This window comes from Etheostoma cragini, chromosome 9 (genome assembly GCF_013103735.1).
Source record: "Etheostoma cragini isolate CJK2018 chromosome 9, CSU_Ecrag_1.0, whole genome shotgun sequence".
In the NCBI taxonomy this organism is placed as follows: Eukaryota; Metazoa; Chordata; class Actinopteri; order Perciformes; family Percidae; genus Etheostoma; species Etheostoma cragini.
The window spans coordinates 18,928,383-18,948,502 of record NC_048415.1 but is presented as its reverse complement, the minus strand read 5'-3'; the positions used below and the strand labels follow the sequence as shown (position 1 = coordinate 18,948,502).

General features: G+C 42.5%; 1 protein-coding gene and 1 long non-coding RNA gene across 2 annotated transcripts in view; one reads left to right on the top strand and one right to left on the bottom strand.

Moving 5' to 3' along the window:
- Positions 1-8,749, bottom strand: part of sema6bb (sema domain, transmembrane domain (TM), and cytoplasmic domain, (semaphorin) 6Bb) — a 127,557-nt gene extending 118,808 nt beyond the window's left edge. The window contains exon 1 of the mRNA XM_034881299.1: positions 7,726-8,749. The gene's annotated coding sequence lies outside the window, so the exon portion shown is untranslated. The remainder of the gene's footprint in view (positions 1-7,725) is intronic.
- The window catches only part of LOC117950360, a 340,112-nt gene extending 323,235 nt beyond the window's left edge, over positions 1-16,877 (top strand). The window contains exons 2-3 of the long non-coding RNA XR_004657876.1: positions 889-909; positions 16,770-16,877. This is a non-coding gene — a long non-coding RNA (uncharacterized LOC117950360). The remainder of the gene's footprint in view (positions 1-888; positions 910-16,769) is intronic.
- Positions 16,878-20,120: the final 3,243 nt, after the last annotated feature.

The following is a 20,120-nucleotide window of genomic DNA, read 5'->3' as shown; positions in this document are numbered from 1 at the left end:
CCCCCCCCCCCCCCCCGCCCCATTACCTTACAGTTCAGCTTCACCCATCAACCGTCAACATGTCCCTGCCCCTTCTCGCCTCAGCCGCTCCCTGTTCTCTCTTCACTTCACCATCACAGAGTGAAGAGAGACAGCCGGTCACAGTCTCTGCTCCGTCCCTCCACTTTGCCTACTGCCCCACACCCAGTGCCAGCAAGCCAGAGTTTTCTTTTTTGTTTTTTTCAGCATGAATGACTCCCCCAGGTCACTAAACGCATTAAGCTGTTAATTACCTCAAAGCACAAAACAAGTGGTTGCTTGGCAGCAAAATGAACAGACATTTGTTTTTTACAGTCAAAAACTTAAAACCCAAACACCAAGTTGAGACCACAGCAACAATAGCTGGAGCTGCAGCTGCAGCAGTAAACAATTCTGTCAACACCAGTGACAGACAAAGCCAATGAGAACGTTCTCATTTTATTTTTGTAGCTTCTCTGCGACCATAAAACTACAGGACAGAGCCATTTGGGCTGGAAGTCCCCCGAAGAAATGAATCAGCCATAAAACAGCAGCAGGATAATACCAGTCTGGCCCAGAGGGCATGGTTTCTCCAGATTCACGCAGCGCTTACGCGGGAAATGATTCAGGATGTATATGACCAACATCCTCTATGCAATGTCTCCCACCACACAGCAGTTAAACTGAGTCTTATTAGTTATCTGCTTAGCTATCGTAGCAACCTGGCACAGGAAATAAAACTGAGGAGGTGTGCAAAATGTCTCTGTGCATGCTATAATAGAAATAAGTGTTGCTATTTTTATCATGTCAGAGGAGAAAAATAATATAGTTGCAGTATATGTGCTGGATATGCTGCTCCAGGCATTGGGTGGCTTGTTTCTTAGCTGTAAGTGTGTGTTTGTGTGTGTTTGGGTATGTCTGGGAATATGCAAGTGTGAGCCTCAATGGTCCAGTGTGTATTTGTGTATTCCGGGTGGTATATGGGACCAGCCTGTCGACTCCCTTCCTGACCATGGCCCCTCATTAGTTTCTTCTCTTGTTAACAAACTGGGGCCCTGCTGACATGAGAGTGTGAGCGACAGAGACGCGATGATGTGTGTGAGTGAGTGCGTGCGTGCGTGCGTGCGTGCGTGCATGTGTGGTTTAATAGCAAGCAAACCGGTCCTGAAGAAAGCTTTGCTCACACACACTGTTTCTCCGTGTCTAGGAAGTAAACGTTGACGTCTCCATCATGTCTGCCCGCCTTTTCATTCCGTCTCCCGGAGTATCACTCACAGTCCGCCGCCAGCAGGATGAAGTTTATACTCATGGAAATGTCTCTTTTTCACTGCTGCAGAGAATGGAAGAATCCCCAGTGTCTACCTTATTCAGTAATAGAACACACACACACCCCGTAGAGGTACAATAAGCCGACATGGAATGCCAGTTTTACCAATGGGAAGCATCTTTATTCAACAGCCACTTGGCCTTTGGTGATAACAGCTGCATTCTTTGTTCCTGTCATACTGTGCATCCTCAGGCTTGCACAACATGATATCGCTCCAACTTCTCCAAGACATTCTGTCACAGTAAAAGGGCATGGACAAAAAACATTGAAATCATAGACTTTACAAACTCTGAGGAGAGACTAGCCTGTGGCTGCCAATAAGACGTACCAAAAGAGAGAGAGATCTATTTTTAAAGAAAAATGAAAGAGCTCTTATTATTGATTATATCAGGCTTCCCTCTTTGAACTTTCTCATCTGTTCTAGCTACCTTAGCATTGCACCGGGTGTATAACAGCCATGAAGCAGACAGAGAGATGAGAGTAAAAGGAAGACAGGACTAAAAAAAACAAGCGATTAAAAGATAAAAGGGGAAGAGCAGATGATTGGGGGGCGCAGCAGTGTGTGATTAAATGGCAGAGGTGGTCCCGTTGGGCTATAGCCCAGATTGCATTTTAATGGCGGGCGGGATGATCCTTGACCCCTTAGTTAGGCCGCGGTAGCACCTTAGTGTAGATCAAACTGCCAGACTTGACGAAACCTCCTGGAAGGCATCTGGACCTTGAGAATGAGGTGTGTGTGTGTGTGTGTGTGTGTGTGTGTGTGTGTGTGTGTGTACACAGGACTCACAGGGTCACGGGCAAACATGTTTATCCTGCTGCTATGGCAACCCCAGCACTAGCCTTGGGCAAATCACAACAAGAAAAGGTGTGTGTGTGTGTGTGTGTGTGTGTGTGTGTGTGTGGTGTGTGTAAGGGAGAGAGAATATGTGAAGGGAGGATTTGAAAAGATGAGCTGTGTAATTTAATGTTGGTCTAAAATTCATACATTTCAAAGAGCTGACCTCTCTCTCTCTTTCTCTCCCCCCCCCCCCCCCCCCCCCCAGTGTGGCTGGCCTGATCAATCATCAGGCTCTCCTTTTCACCTTCTCTTTCTCCCAGATCTACATGCTAAGTGGGCACATTGTTACGGTCAATTTGTCCCATTCAGGGTCCCAGTGGGCAGTGTCCCTGGCCTGACAGCCTGCAGACGGAGACCACACTGCTTGAGAGGCCTTGACATCAAGGTCCGGAGGAGACGGAGAGAGGGAGGGGGGACAAAAGCAGAGGAGAGAAGAGTGAAGGACAGGAGGGTGGGGATGGGTGAGGGGGGTAGAAACAGGAGAAGAGAGGTAATGAGGGGAGCAGCGGTATGGAGGCAGAATGTGCGAAGGAAAACAAGCAGGGAAGAAAGAATGAAAGAAGAAAAAAGGAGGCTGGGGTGCCAGGTTTAACACAAGCCGCCCCCCCCCAATGGTATTTCCTACCGGTCTGTCAGTCTCACACTAGACTGATGTAGATAGCGACAGTTCTGCTCCCACAGAGGACGCTTTTAATATATCTGCCTAAGTTTGGCCTAAACCCAGAGAAATACAACACAGACTGGATAAGCTCAGGGGAGACGAAAGGAAACACAGGTGTTCACGCACATACGTTTGGTGCAATATAGAAATGTAATTAGAATCAAATGTATACCCTTATGACTCATTTTTGCCAAGGAGAAACTTCAGCCAAAGGGACAATGAAGGGTCTGTTCACGCAAATTGCAAGAAATCATACTTTATCACCTACCTCTAGAGGCATGCACTGTTTTCATTGGAAATACTTTCTACCAACAAAAAAGTCTTGATGAACCCTGTTAACAGGTTGTGTTGATTAGTGAGAGTAATAGGCGCACTGTTTCTCAAAAGCCATGCTATCATTTTTTAAGTTATTCTTAAGGCCGTTTTATGGTTCTGTGCAGAATCAACGGTTTACCCCGCAGACCCCTTTGCGCCGGACGCTATGCCGTAGCCTGACGTGCACCTCTGGAAAAATGTAACAGTGCGTCACGGCTACGCACATTGCTCGGCCGTGGCTTGGTATCGCTGCATTTCACCCGACTCATTTCCTTGTTCGCCCTCTCCATAAACAACATGAAATCAAGGAGAGGGTTAACTTTCCCTGCTACAGATTACTCCCCGTGTTTAGAAAACACAGGGGAGACACACTGTTTCTCTCACTACACCTCCAGAGTCACTACTCGCTCCGAAGACAATTGGCGTCACTCTCTCCCTTCTTCTATTACCCACCCCCCCCACCCACCAATGCACAAGTAAACAAAGTGTGAAACGTACCACGATGCAAAGAAACACGTTCAACCCCGACGCAGACCTCCGAAAGGGTCAAGGACGCTACGTCCTGCTGTGCCTTGTAATGCCGCACAGCGTCCTGCTATGCCATGAACTACTACAAAGAACTGCTACAAACTACTATTTTTTTCTATTTTTGTTATTGCCACTCTTCATTCTAACCCCAACCGGCCCGTCAGACACCGCCTACCAAGAGTCTGGGTCTGACCGATGATTCTGCCTAAAAGGAAGTTTTTCCTCGCCACTGTCGCACTGTTGCTTGCTCTGGAGGAAACTACTAGAACTGTTGGGGTCCTTGTAAATTCTGGAGTGTGGTCTATCTGTATAGTGTCTTGAGATAACGCTTGTTATGAATTGATACTATAAATAAAATTGAATTGAATTGAATTATAGGAGCGCCGGCATAGCTACGGTGTGGAGTTTATACACAACCATAAAACGGCCTTTAATTCTATGAGTACCACAACTGAAATTCCATTCATCTCCATTGTATTGGCGTGATGGGCGAAATCACAGAGAAGAGTACAACTATCCCGCATGGTTAGATATTGCACCCCTCAATGCAGAAAATGACAAATTATGTTTAACTTAGGTTAGCAGTGCATAGAAAACACTAACTAACTGCTCTACTTTAGCAGTTTGGTAATGCATTGGCATAAAGTTTATCCCCTAGTACAGGTCAATCCCAAAAAACTGGATCCTACTTTTCCCATAATGCAGCTCAATACCCCCTGACCTCCTAAATCCCCACAGAGATAACCCAGAGGATCAAAATTAGGATGTGAAAAAAATCTGTGGTGGGCCACTTTAGGTACAAGATAGCAAAGAGGCTACAACATTGATCATGAAAGCGGTTGAAAGATTTACTGCTAAAAGAACCCCAGTGACATTCCCACTCTCACCCACTCCACCTTTTGCTTTCTACAAATGTTTTGCAATCAGGTTAAACAAAAGCACATTTTGAAGAGGCCTATGTGGTCAGAACTAGTCTGGGAAAACAAGCTTTGTCTGACTAATCAACGATTCTTATTTCTACGTTAGAGTCGCCCCGTTCCCACAGGTGTCACAACCCCCGGCAGGGTGCAGCGGGGGAGGTGGACAAGAGGGACTAAGTCATTGTGTAAAACGCACCTGTTATTTTAGCACATAGGGCGCAACACTTGCTTCAAGGCAAGGGGTGCAGAGCGCCTGTTGGCGTCAGAAACGAGGCACAAACAGGGCACCCATTTAACCGAAGCTGGACAGTGCTGAATCACACTTGTATAGGGCACAGACGGACTGACTCACACACACACACAGGCACGCACACACAACCCAGGAAGGCAATGAGAGGAACAAATGTGCCTTATGTTTCTCTCTGATGGACATAGGCAAACTCTCACTCTGTCTTTCTCCCTTTTCTTAATGGCCTACACACACACAAACAATTCTTCAAACTAATTGCCGATTCAGACTCCGCCGTTAAGACAGCGGGGATCTGTCGAGGGCATGTGTGTACGGTGGGATGTTGCAGATCTCCACAAATTAACTAACTTTATAATAAATCACTGGGCACTGCTAGCCAAGGATTAGCCATGCTCCAGTGGGCAGTTTGTTAAGCTGCGTGAAGAAGCACTGGAGACGGAGAAAACATCGCCAAAAACTGACATCAGCACTGGGACCTTGGAACACTACAAACCCCCCGCCTGGTTTCCTGGGCACACACTTAGTCTTGTTATCTGAGTTCTCCATTGATACAAAATCCTGCTCCTGTATTAGGCTTTAACTTGCAACTATTGCTTATTTGGCCCCCTGTTGGGGTTGTATCCACTTAATGACTTCTATAGTGTTTAGGACATGAGCTCTAACACCAGGTACACTGTTCCATTGATTGCTTTCCTTATGTTTCCCTTACATGTCATCTCGCACTCTACTGAGAAATCTCTTTTGGCAAGAGTAGGGCTTCCTACAGTCTGGTTATTTATATAACGACTCAGAAAGCATGTATCTCTTCTCCCCTGCCTGCAGAAAGAAAGTCAACTCATTTGAGCAAGCTTGTTGTAAAATCTTGTTATGAAATATCCTCATAACTAAAGCAACTTTAACAACTGTTAGAGGCTTAAATCTGGACTTAGTGCTAATATTTCTGTAGTGGTTACAGTGCAGCAGCTCCAAGTCTGCCTCTTGGTAATTTTGGTTCCAAATCTTGTTCTCAAGAGAGAAGTGTGCTTCACTTGGTGTGAGGAATAGCTACAATTTTTACCATTACTTCTAGGTAGATTTTTTACTCAAAACATTCTAAAAAATGACTTAAAGCATGTGCAAAATAATTCTATTCTCAACTCTAAGGTGTTTTGTCCTTGTAAAAACAAAAACTAGATAGGTCCAACAAGAAGATCAGAGTTCGTATGAGACAGGTATTTCCTCTGTTGCCTTCATTCCCTTTGGTAGCGCGTCTCTTGTAATTACTGGTGGCGTGATGTCAGCACAAGCGAGAAGAGGGCTCCACTCCTCCACTGTCGTGCCAAAGAAGCGGTAACACTCGTGATGATGAGACAATATCTACTTTATGATCATCTTTCCTTTCATGTTTCAGCTCAACTTCTTCCTTTTTACAGCCTACTGTAGCTCCCTAGTTTGCACCATTGTTTCTGCAAAAAAGAAAGAAAAAAGGTCTGAAACAGATTGTGGTGCAGGACATAACCCCTGGGTGGAGCATCTGAGCAGAAGGTAGGAAGGATCTCTGTGTAACCTGTGGCAGAGTGTGTGACAGCCCAGAGGACAGGGAATTAAAGAGGCTCTTGTCCTCCAAGGCTGATTGACACAGCCAGAGCGACAGAAAGGTTTGTGGAGGTGCTGGTATTCCCTTGGCTATGTCTACCTTTGCACTGGACAAGGGGCACTGTCTCACTTTCTTTAGATGTGTCTTTCTCCTCCTGCTCACCTCACTCCCTCACACACACACACACACACACACACACACACACACAAGTGCACACACCCACACACACACACACACACTAGGGCTCATTATAGGAATGCTCTGACCCTTGGGGACTTCACTTACTTCTCTGTCTCTCTTTCCAGTCCACAAAACCTGGTGTTGGACAAAAGGCATGCTGAAAGGAAATTTGAATTTGAAACAGGGGCCACAACAACAACATGCAGCTCCCAAATGGAAAAACTTTGGAAGACTTGGAGCCAGCTATTTAGAGGTAGCGGTCCACGCACAAAAAGCAAAAATGTGATTCTGAAACTATCCAGCCAACTAGCTAAATGTACTGTAAAGATAGCAGATACTGCAGAGGGAGAGGGAGGGATGGCAGAGATTGAAGCCATGAGCATTGGACACCAGGGGGCCAGCGGGTAGGACCGTAGAACACACACAACCCAGATTACACACAATCACACAACACACAAACAGTGAAAAAAAAAAACACAAAGAGAGGAGCACATTTTGGCCAATCCATTCCTCAGTCTCTGCTTCCACAGTTCTGCAACTCACTGGATTGGAAAATTAGGTTTTCTAGTTACCCTTTAAATCAATTGTAATGTAAAAAAAAAAATGAAAAATTCCATCCTGACACAATACAAGTCCCAGATTTCTCATATTAAACAGCTCCTTGTGGAAAACCGGTTTGGTTAAGGTGGGTATTTGACACGGATTTATTTTGGCAGTAGCTGTATAATGTCTAGTGCCAAATACTCTTGGTCAACACAACTACATAACTGTCAGCCATTTCCAATCAAAAGATCTGAGTCCTGTCGATATCCGATCAATAGACGGATGGAGAAGCGCTTCTTCAGGCTCCGGACAGCTGAGAGAGCTGCTTGTGTTGTGCGTGGCTGCAAGCTACGCAGTATGAAATTGAGAATTATACAATTAAACCTACTGTAAAGCCAAGATCCTAAGCATTAGGGATACACATCTGCTCGGCATTGTGTATTGTTTGTTTGAACCAATTTACACAATTCAATTTCTATTCCATTACCAATACAATGTTTCCAAAGCATCAAGGCGCGACAGAGCCTCGTGCCCCCAGAGCGCACAACCACCACAACAGACCTCCACACCGGACAGCTCGGGTCACTTACCTCTGGTTTTCCAGGGGAAGGTGCCGCCGAACAACGGCAGTATGAGTCGATTGTGAGTTCCGGTGGATAAAAGAAGAAAAAAAATCCGAGGGTGATCAGAGGAGAGAGGAGGCTCGTTAGTGCGTTACCAGATCCTGTGACGGTTCTTTGCAAACTACTCCTCCCTGTCGCACCTGTCTCTGGCAAAAAACTGATCCCGTACGCCGGCCTGACACCCCTAAGACAACTGTCTCAGGGGTTGTGTGTCCGTGCCCTCCCCCCCCACCCTGCTTGTTTCAACACACACATACACGCACACACGGCACCACCTGTCCCCGGTGCAAAACAGCCCACAAAGAGCTTCTATGTCGCGCAACGACACATGGCATTCCCCGTTAGTCTCTGCAGCAATACTCCCTCACAGACAGCCGTCCGAGATCCCCAAGTAATCTGGAAACACTGGGAGCAGTGAATGATGAAAAGGAGAACGCAATAATAACCGATCCAGCCCCACCACTGGCACCAAACCAGCTGTAACGTTTGGAAATGAGGCTACATCTGCCGCTCTCGTTGCCCGCCCAGTTGTTTTATCAATCTTCCGTCCCCACAATACTTGGTCTATTTCGCCGCTGCGCACCACTGCTGCTCTGTCATTGCTGCGTCTTTTCCACCTCGGGTCCCACTGAAAGGAAATACTGTCCTTCTGTCCGCTTATGCTCCCCCCTTGCACACAGAGCCAGGCTCAGGATCCAGCGCACGGCAAAGTCCCATTCATCGGTTTATTAAAATAGTTCCTGTTCCTCAGGGCTGCGCTCAGGAGCGTTGGGAAGGTGGGAGGACCACGGCGTTTGTCTTCTAGCGGTTGTGTGAGCTACAGCATCTCCAGCACTGCTCCCTGCTGTCATCCACAAGAGACACCAAAAGCCTGTTCGTGCCAAAACCTGAAGCAGAGTTATGTGGCGACTGGAATGGAATTGATTAATGGCTAATTGGGTTCTCACTTTGCGCCGTCAAAGGAAAAATAAAAAAATACCTCCCATGATGTCAAGGTCAAGCCACTCATGGCTTATAGTCTGTCGACTATTGGTGGCAGGACGAGAAGTGAAATTTGTCATCTTGTTAGACACGTCAAACACAGGCCGGAGGGTGAACTTTATTCCAAAGAAGCTTTACCGAAAGGACACACAGCACATGGTTTAGAAAAGGTCTGAAATTGTGCTGATGTTAAAGTAAGACCACAGTGAAAACCTTTTCTGATAAAAGTGATTTTTTTGGCTTTAATTTCTTGAGAATCAAGATGGCGTGATGCAAAGTAGACAGGGAAAGGAAGTGGATCCAAATTAGAAGTTATGATACATTTGGAATAAACAGAAGCTAATGGTCTTACGTGAGAAAGTAGTTTCCAAACCTACTTTAGGCCTACTTTTGTTTCTATGTTAAATTTTAATAAAGTTCTCATTTAATGCTCTTTTATTGTGTTATATATCTTTTTTGTGCATGTCATAGGTTAACAAATGGCGTTTTTTCACTGCATGGTATCTGCTCAACTCGACTTTACTTGTCTTTTTTGGTTTTCCATTATAAAATTAAAGTCCCTTGTACCTGTTATCAGGTACTTTTTGTAGTACTACCTCAGTCGAGGTTCCAAGCGAGCTGAGGCGATACCAAAAGGTGAAGTGAAAACCTGAAGACTACTGATTGGTCGGAGAGAATAGTCACTAATCCCTGCGTCATCATTGCTAGAGACAGACAGGGGGGGGCGGGGCCTGAATAAACCCGCTGTGTTTACTGGTAAATAGTTGATCCAACGTTTTTTTGTTGTTGTTGCTGCCACCAGGTTCATTTGAAACTAATTTGCGTGCCGAGAATCAAAAACAACACACCTTCAACGTTCTGTGTGTGTCGCGTTAGGTCACGGCAGTTTCCTGCTATGACGACCAGCCACGGCTTCCCTCACGCACGAGGCCGAGGCGAGTCGAGCAGTTAACATTAAGAGAAAAATGCTAAAGTGAAAAAGCCCAAAGTCCACCCCAAAGGGACTTACCATCTCCAAAAGAAAACACTCAAACAGCTCTATTGTAGTCCAGCCTTTACTTCCGTGATACATGCGTCACTTTGTAACACACGTTATAAAGCTCACCTAGCTGCTAGCGTGGCATGCCCTCATACTCCGCTTCTGATTAGCTATTTGTCCTTACCTACTGCGCGTGTGCGACTCCAAACAAAGTTGGAATAGAAGTGAGATGTCTCACTCTGTAGCTAAAACAGAGAGCTCAACACACAGGGTGAAAAGAGGAGCTGCAGCAATGTGCAGTACAACAAATATATGTTTTTTGAAAATGAAACCATATAAACCTATTCAGGTACAACTTCTTAATACTAATTATGAATTTGACAAGAAGCATAATATGAGCACTTTAAAGCTATGGCACGTAGCTTCTGTCTCCCCCATGGGGAATTTCTAAATCCACATGGCGCAAGCTTTTGGTGATGACGCACCCCCTTCACAAAGGTGACAGTAGCCAAGGAGGATATGGAGGAATCAAAAAAACACGATGGACTCTTCAGAAGTGGTAATTATTTTTGCTAGATTGTCTGCGCGCAAAAGTCGCCGGACGGCCCCAATTTCTGAACATAGCCATACTGGAAAATACAGAGACAGTTTTGTGGAGCTGATAGACTTAATTAGCTTTATTGCAACTCATTTGGCAATGGCTTGGATGTAACGTTCAGTCACATAAAAAAGTTACGCACTTATGCTTTAACTGATTCACAGTAAGCCTAGGCTATTTCTCAAATACTGTGAAGCAGCGTCAGTGGACGATACCAATAACACTAATTGGAAAATGCAAGCATTACTGAGTTAGCAGAGTGAGAAGTGTGTCCAGTTGCATCCAATTTCATTATTTGATGCCATATGATTCAGCATAAATATTTTTCTTGGGAATTACAATTCCCGAAAGTCCATTTTTTACATAACTCAGTGAACCCTAAAACGTTTTTTTGGCAGCAACTTCCATCCTTGAGTTTATGATTGTGATGTATTTTCTTCTCATTGAGCATACATTTACAATAACCCAATAGCGGGATAATTTGGTCCCATTCAAATTAAATCTCAATAAGCATCCACACAAACATAATTGTTGCTTTATCACACATTGGTGGTTTGTGAGAGCACTCTACATCCTCCGTCTGACCCAGCAGCCTGTAGAGGACTTGAGGACCACATTGAAAAGCTTTTACAACACTGTCAATGCATGTCAGGGCTGTGTTAAAGGAGTTAAGACCTACTGGACCTTGGCATTAAATTGCTACAAGCCAAAGCCACCTTTAAGCTTTGATTTATGAATAATTAATTTGCTGAAATAATGACTTCTAGGCTTGAGGGGCCATTTGTGTGCTTAGCTCACTCTCTCTTCACCATCTTAATAAAGCTACTGGAAGCAATCTGCTTCTTTGATACAATCTGGTAATCAGCTGTGCCAATTCAGACAGCTTAATGTCTGATTTGGGAGAAATATTCAGTCCCCAGCTAAAACTGAATACAGTTTAGCCTAAGGTTATGTATTTCAAGATAAAATCCAAAAACATTTTGATTACCATATTGTGTACATTATTTAAATTAAGGTTTTAAAATAATCACCAATTAGTTTTTTTTAAACGCTAGAAGCCTTTTAAAGGCTTTCTCTTGGCACAGTATACCTTTTGTTTTATACAAGATCCTTTGTGGCGCTTATAATATGTCCTACTGTTGTCTGACATTGATATTTTTGTAGGACGTTGTTTTGGTTTGCTCGTTATTTGCTGTTTTTTTTTGTTGTCTTATCTTCATTTACACAGACCAAATTGGGCCTGCACCAGCACTGTAATACTTATTAACATGAATTATCCTGCTTACATTATCATCCCATGCTGCCTGTGACTTTTGAGCATCCGCAATTAAAACTTCAAAAAGACAGACTTACTGAAAGTCTTTGTACAGGCCAACTGCTACAACAGAGGAAAGTAACAGTGGAATTATGATGAGTTGTCCCTGCACACTGGATTTCTGTCCTTCCATCTCATTTACAAACCAGCTGGGGGGTGTGTGTGTGTGTGTGTGTGTGTGTGTGTGTGTGTGTGTGTGTGTGTGTAAGAATCAAAACCAAGGTGTCTGTCTTTTTACAACATGCAGCGACCAAGGACAAGAAAGCAAATCAATACATACTGTGAGATGTGTCCATTCTTTTTAGAGGGATTTAGAGAAAAAGAGGAGTTAGTCCTGTGCAGGGGTGTCGGACTGGGGCTCGAAATGGGACTGAGTACCCAAGGCTCTCACGTGAGGATGGTCCAAAAAATGCTAGAATGAATAGCTGTGGATGCGGGGGAGGGGCCCACAGAGAATGTCTTTCTACAGGGCCCAGAATTTTGTGCTACGCCCTTGCATGTGTGTGTGTGTGTGTGTGTGTGTGTGTGTGTGTGTGTGTGTGTGTGTGGCTGGATCCTGGAGTGCCGGTGACATTCAACCAGGTGACTCTTTTTCTGTGTGCCGATCTGACGGCCACGTTCTGTTTTATGATGACTCATGCACAAATTGAAGGAGCCTATTGGATTTCACTGGAATTGTACATTGTACAATTTCATGTGACAAATAAAATTTAGTTGGAGGAGCCCAAAAACAGAGCTAAAAGGAGAGTGAATATTGGACATATATTTGACAGCTGGCCAGAACCACAACTCCAACAGATTGCTAACTTGCTCCTTTTCTGCCTGATGTGTACATGCTGACATGGTTGTATTGCTGCTTCTCCTGAACATACATCACAGGAAAGATGCAGGAAGGGAGGGAGGACATCCACAACAACTCAGTGTTGTAGCTGCTGACAGCACTCTATTAAAAACCTCTCCAAAAAAAAGTAATCCCCAGATTAGTTTTATTATTCTGTTTCCAGTCACTGTGCATAGAAATAATTTAGGACACAGAAACTTTGAGCCATGTTCAACAAAAGAACTTACACCATGCCATCTCCTGTCAAAGTTTGTGTGCTGACAATTGATAAATATTTCTTTTGTCTGTTTCCTTTCATCCCACTCAGTGTGTCAGAGCAGGCAGGCAGTAGTAGTAGACCTGAGCCAGATGAAAAGAAGAAGAAGAGCTGCCACGAGAAAGCTTTGCAAAAAAAAAAACACAACCTTTGAAAGAGAATGCACTTTTTAATCTTCAAAAACAAGGGGAAAAGGGGCAGCACAGTCGCCAAACCCCCTGCGGCTCCGGCACAGTAAGAAAACAGGAGAAGAGAATGGCGGTAGTCTAGCATTAAGAGGGGATATGCTGATGCCAAAGTTAGATGAACTCTTCACAGCAAGAGCTTTTGTCAGCGAAATTACAATTCAGCAGAAATATGACTGCAAAATAAAGATGCCTCAGTCTCCAGGGTGACCATTTTCCATCCGACCAAAGTAATCACATGGTTCACCAAGCTGCGAATAAAGACCCACAGACTGTGTGCAGAGTTCATGTGATCAGACACAGTAACTACACAGGCTCAGCAGTCACTCTGACAACTTAACTTAGCCGATGGAGCTCAGCCATTTAATAAGCGGTTTCACACCTCTGGCTTAAAGGCTACGACAAATGCAATAATATTAACAAAACCTATGAAATATTTGAAGCTCAGAACAAATCAATTTGAAATGACTTGTAATACAAGTTCAAGAACATTATCATCTCGGTCTGCTACATAGAGGTCTATCAACCAGTGAAGTACTCAGATCTTTTATTGAAGTAAAGTAGCAATACCACAGTGTAAAACTACTTACAGTTACAAGTAAAAGTCCTCAATTCCAAATATTACTCAAGTAAAAGTACAACCATCAAAATATGTACTTACATTTTACTTACTTAAAATACCAGAAGCAACAATTCATTCATTATGCAGAAGGCCCTTTTCAGGATAATATTATTGGATTATCACTTTAATGTTGCATTTCTTGCAACGGTTGGGCTAATTTAATATAGAAACTTTAATTAGTTGATTTTATATTTTGTATCAATAATTTAAATCTGCAAAGTAATTAGTAATTAAAGCTTTAAAGTAAATGTAGTGGAGTAAAAGTACAATAGCCTCAAAAATGTATTGGAGTAGAAGTACAGTATAAAGCAGTAGTGGATTTAGCAATTTGGGGGCCCAAGGTAAACACAGCCATGCTACTTCGACAGTAGCTTTGCTATATGCTAACACTAGCGCTTGTAAGTGTTAGCTCGTGCTTGTTGTTGTCAGTAGCTACCAGCACTGTGTTGCTGGTAGTTTCGGGGCCCGGTAAAGTCCGCCTCTGTTACAAAGTACCATAAAATGTATAAAGTACCATACATTGGAAATACTCTAGAAAAGTACAAGTAGGCCACCTCAAAATTAAACTTACGTACAGTAAAAAAAAAAATTAACTAAGTTGCACTCCACCACTGCCAACAATGCATAAAAAGCAAGTTTGATCTATTGCAAAATTGAAACAAAATAAAGTTCCATAGTATTGTGGAGAAAGAAAAAAAAGAAGAAAAAAAAAATCACACAAGTTAGGTTACTTGACCAAGGTACTGTTTTCTTCTCTCAATGTTAAAGCTTTACCTTAAAGTGATTATATTATGCTTTATTGGCTTTTCCCTTTCCTTTAAATGTTATATATCTGTTTGTGCACATTATAGGTCCTAAGCCAAGCCCAAAGTCCCCCTCAAAGGGACTTACAGTACCGTCTTCTCGAAAAAGCACTGTTCACAAACTGCTCCAAACAGCTCTATTGTAGTGTAGCCTTTACTACCGTGACAAACGTGCGTCACTTTGTAACACACGTTATACTGCTCACCTAGCTGCTAGCGTGGCACGACCTCCTGCTCTGCAACTGCCTGGCTAGCAGAACTTAATGCACATGTGCGACTCCCAACAAAGATGGAATAGAAGTGAGATGCCTCGCTCTGTAGCTAAAACAGAGAGCTCAACATACAGGGTGAATAAAGGAGCTACAGTAATGTGCAGTACAACAAATATATGGTGTTTTCCAAAAATTAAACCACATAAACCTATTCTGATACAACCTCAAAATACAATAATGAACCTGAAAATGAGCATAATATGAGCACTTTAAAATGTTACAGCTGATGTGGCACACTAAGACTAAGAATGAGGTGCGTGTGATGAAGTCACAGAAATACCATCAACACTGATGATCATGCCTAACGCAGCATTTGCAGTGTAATTCTGAATCAAATGAAAATAGAGAAAATTACCTTGATATTGACAGTCCCTGGTGTAGGACTCAGCTCTATTGTTCATAGAAAACATCACAGCAGATAACTCCATTTTGAATTCTTCCTCTTCTCAGTGTGAAGTAAAAAGGTTAAAATCACAAAGATTTGTTTGGATTTGAATGCGAGTACCAATAAGTCTGCCTTGATAAAGGATTGATGTAAGTTCATCTTCTGTACAGTACGTGAAACAAGCAAACTCAGTTTTAGATTTGTTTATCCAAATTGTTCCATTTTCAGTGTTATCTGTGGTCTGTTATTTGTTAGTCAGTCAAAAGATGACACTGTTATTAATAGTCCAAAGTAAATGTAAGGTCTGATTACTTATTACATTTTAATACTTGAAATATGAATTAATTTACAGCCAGTGTGTAAACTCGATCGGGTTGTTGTAAATTAGTTGGGACCAATCTAGGTGACTTTATTATTACTGAGTGCTACTGCAGAGGCAGCCATCAATCTGCCATTATGAATCTGGTGCAGAGATGACACGGTAGAGGAAATGAGATGGAAGATGAGGTGGGAAGAGAAGAGAGGAGAGAAGGCAAGCATACTTTGAAGATATTTAAAGAGAATAATATTGGAGAAAATAGTGGAAAAGGATAAAAGAAGCAACAACACAAAAAAGAAAGAGAAAGGAATAAGGATCAATGCTAAAACATTTTGAGATATCTTTTATACACAAAGAGAGGAGAGAAGAAAACCAGCAAAGCTTGGAGACTCAATGTATGGTGAAAAGGCATGCACTTTGCCTCACCCCTCCAATTCCCTACCAACAGATAGCAATACATCCGGCTTTCTGTTTGGGGTCACAATAATGTGCCATCACTGTCAAAACTCATAGAATTACAACACTAAAAAACCATAAATATTTCACGGCCAGTCTGCTTTTTCAATGTTTCCTCTCTACCTCCGCCGTGGCAGCAGCTGACCCGTTGTCAGGGCTCTGTGGTGAAATCTCTCTAAAATAAACAGGGGAAACCCAGAGAAATAGAAAGGCAGCCGTTTGCTGGTATTCAAAAAGTCATGGAAAGTCATAAAACACAGAGTGAGGAAATTGTGCATTCTCAGTGGAAGCAAAGTTGAGACTACCTGTTGGCAATGGCAAAACACTCAGCACTGTTATTTGTTGCTTTTCATTTTGTATGTTTCATACAGTGACCTGGCATATCCCATGTTCTCTGACTGTGGCTACAAATCTTTTATATTATGTGTTTTTAAGGTCTGCTGGAGGGCCCCCACAAATCACTTTTCCAATATCCTTTAAGCCGAAAGGCCCAACAGTCATAAAACGTCTGTAGCCAGTTAAGTTTTCCTCGCTGGGCAATTTTACTCAAAAGATTAAAGACTGTTACTCTCGCAAAACGTCTAATGCATAAAGTTAATTACTTTTATGAGCTTTCATTTTGGGACTCTACTTTGAAAACTAACACAATTTCTTGCAATGTTATACTCATACACTCTGGCAATGCACGTAATTAGTGAAGTTTGTGTATTTTGCTTTTGAGGATGACCAGATAAGCCATTCAGACCTAAAATTCAAGGTTGTGTCCAATTGCACTGGACTAAAGGAAATCAATAGATATTTGGGGGGGAAACTGTACAGTACGTAGGCTTTCTTTCCTAGAGTTAGATGATAAGGTTGATACCATTCTATACTCTTGTTCAGCTGGAGCAAACAGTCAGTTAGCTTAGCATAGTATAAAAGTGTGAAAGGCGCTGACAAACCAACCCAATTACTAGCTGTTAGACAGTCTGGCGAGGTTGGTGACTCAAGTTTTTTCAGTGTGTTCCGTGCGGTCGTCAGTCGGAGCCGTCGACATAAATTTTGGCCGATTTGACTTGTAAGATCGGCCTGTGGGTAGTCGGACTCAATGACCAATCTGATTGGTGGAGTGCTTAGCACTTAACTAGCAAATCTGGGCCCAAGAAAAACGGAGCTGACAACGGCAGTATGTTCTTAGTCATCAAATTTTCTTTTGTTCAGCAAGTAATAACAACTATCCTTCTTGACTACTATCAACACTTTGTGATGAAAACAATGACTGATGACAGCGTGCTCTGCGTTTTCTAGGTCTAGAGAGGTGTTCCGTCATTTCCAGTTTCCATTTTTTGGGAGAAAATACAAATTAGTGCTGCCTGCTGCCTCGCGCACGGGCAGAACGTACGCTCAAGTTGGCGTCTCTTGGGTAACTTCCGAGGCGCTTTGACGTCAAGGAGCCAATTGATCAGTCTGACTTCCTTTTCTGCGGACGGTTGGCGGTCGGTTGGTGTGTTAGAGCCTTTCAACAGTGGGAAACAGCCAGCATGGCTCCATTTTAAAAAGCTAAAGAAATCCACCTACCAGAACCTCTAAACCTCACCAATTAACACTTCTTAACAGCACAAAAAGTGTAAAAACCACAATTGTCCATTTCCCGGGGGGTTATGTGCCAGACTATGTCTTGGCCAGGGCCAGTAACTTCTTGGAGTCTACACTGGTTGGTTTGCAACTGCTTAATGCCAACAAATAGTCTGGCACATAACCCCCTATAAAACAGTAAACAACATATAATGTGTTATTTAATGAGCTTTAGAGGCGCTGATAGGTGGTTTTTGTTACTGTTTGACAGAGAGCCAGAAGTTTTGCTCCTGTTTCAAGACTTTATGCTAAGCTAGCTGTCATTAGCCCCAGCTACGTATTTACTCTACATACGTGAGTGTGCTATCGATGTTCTCATCTAACTCTAAGCAAGAAAGCAAAAAAAATATTTCCAAGATGTCAAACTATTGCTTTAAAACTAATCCCGATGCAGCTTTGGATCATTGGAAAGAATGTTAATAATGAATACCGTGCTTACCGGGATGTGATTCAAGGTCAACCTCCTGTCTCTTTATTAGTTCATCACGATTGAGAAGTCCTCTCACACAGCCAGTGCAATACCCTAGCCTTGGTTATGCCTTATTAATATGTTATTGGGCAGAATATAGTTAGGGCCGAGGTCCATATCAAGTTTCAACCTGCAGATGATTTGTAGCTGTGTTGTATGTTACTGATACCTGGCGTTGCAAGCGTCCGGAAATTTGTTGCAGGATGTTGGAAATAAGATTCCCATCAATGGTGTGGTGCAGATGAAACCAAGCAGAGCTGGTCAGCTATTAATGGATGGAAGCTAATTTCTACGGTTTCAAGGCCACTGATTATGAAGAGCAGAAGGTGAAACGGGAGGAAAACGAATACGGAGCCAAAGAAATGCTTGTGATGTGATCACAGCACACCTGAGACTTGCGGTTTGATTGTTAACATGAAACAGAGCAAATGGATTTCATTAGAGCCTAATTGTATTGCTCCTTTCATTGCTTAGCAAAGACCACGTCCTTTCTAAAGTGCGCTTTGATGATGATGGATATCTTACTGAAACAATTCATCTTTCACGCGTTACGAGTCAAAGACTCCAAGTGCTCCTGGGATTTAAACATCTTAAACTTCATGGTCATCCCTTTATTTGTTGCGGTTTTTTATTATTTATGTATTTTATTTGGGGATTTTAACTGTATTAATGGCTACTCTATTATATGTATGCAAATCTGTGTTTTGCCTTACTGCATTGCCTATTTTGTCAAATCTGGGCTATACCATTTACTCATTCTGGACTATGGTTCTTTTTATTGCTATGTACACGGCAGCTTGTGTCTTTCTTTTCTATTATGACAAAACTATTTGAAAGGTAGGCACTTCTATTTACTGTGGAAAAGGCAAAACATATCTTAAAATAATTTTATATAAATCACATCCAGGAAAATCTGGTAAAATTATCAATTTATTGCTGCCATCATGAAAGGTATGTCTTCAGACAAGAAAAAAGAAAGACAGAGAGGGGGAGAGTGGAGTGATCATTTTACTCTTAGGGATGAGTGATTTTCCTGTTATCTACTAATCTTCAATTACTCAATATCCAGAACAATTTTGGCCTCAATCAACTGATCCAGTGAAGCAGAGTTGTAAGTTAAGCGGGAACAGATGAGAGCCTTCGGGGCACATGTTGCCAGCTCTTTTGCAGGAGAGTGCGGTGGCACTGGTGTGCATGGATTTTTTTGTTAGTTATAGGCACAACATGCAGAGGTTAAAATTGCTTAGTCATTCATAAACATATCAAACAATATGAGGGAAAGGATCCACACAGCTGTGGTCAAGACAACACCCATTCCCACGTCATGCTATTTTCTCTCACACTGACCCGTTTAATCTCACGGCCACAGGCTGGTGTTACAACATAAACTGTTCCTAGTGCAGCATGGATTTAAAACAAGGCCAACAAAAAGCTACAACAGGTCCTATTTAATGCATTTCTGATAGCAACATTCAAAGTAATCAGTTTCCTTTCTCTGGAGCCTGGTGCCAGCGTTTGGGAAAAGACAAATGGACACATAATGAAAACTGTAATAGCTTAAATAATGAAAATCCTTTCTAAATGAAAAGGGAGAGTTAATAGAGTTCTAGTTGTGATACAACACAGCATCCAGCAGGGGAAATATCTGTCAGAGTTTTACTGTGATACACAGTATTTTATGTGAGTGCCACACAAAGAACGGTTATGTGAAAATCACATCCCAGACTATCTGCTTAGTACATTAATGAATGCAGCAGCTTTAGTTTCAGTCTGTCCTCCTTTACGATCCTTGCATAATTTTTCCTTTTACATATTTAATTCTTATTCTTATATCTCTAATATTTAAGACAAAAAAGACTCTGCTCTGCTAAAGTAGTGCATCTGCAGTAAAAAAAAAAAATCATGGGAAAATTAAATGTGTCCTAGCTCAGTGTGGGTGAGGCTACAAAAAAAAAAGTCTTAGTTGACTCAATGGGTAAAGACTGCCCTCTCAGGGTTTACTATGTCAATTGCAGTTAATATGGTTACCGGACTCTTAGCCATCCTGCTTTATGTCAATACACATTATAAGACAGGGGAGGGAAATGGCCACATTTGCATTTCAGCATTGCACGGGATTCACTAGTTTTAAGTACTTAATTGTTTCCCATGATGCACACTTAGTAAATGGTTTACAGAACACCGTAATGCAGGTATGAGCAATAACAAGGGAATTTCAAGGTTTTTGTCAACAACTTCTAACATGAAGCCTCAATAACTGGTGTAGA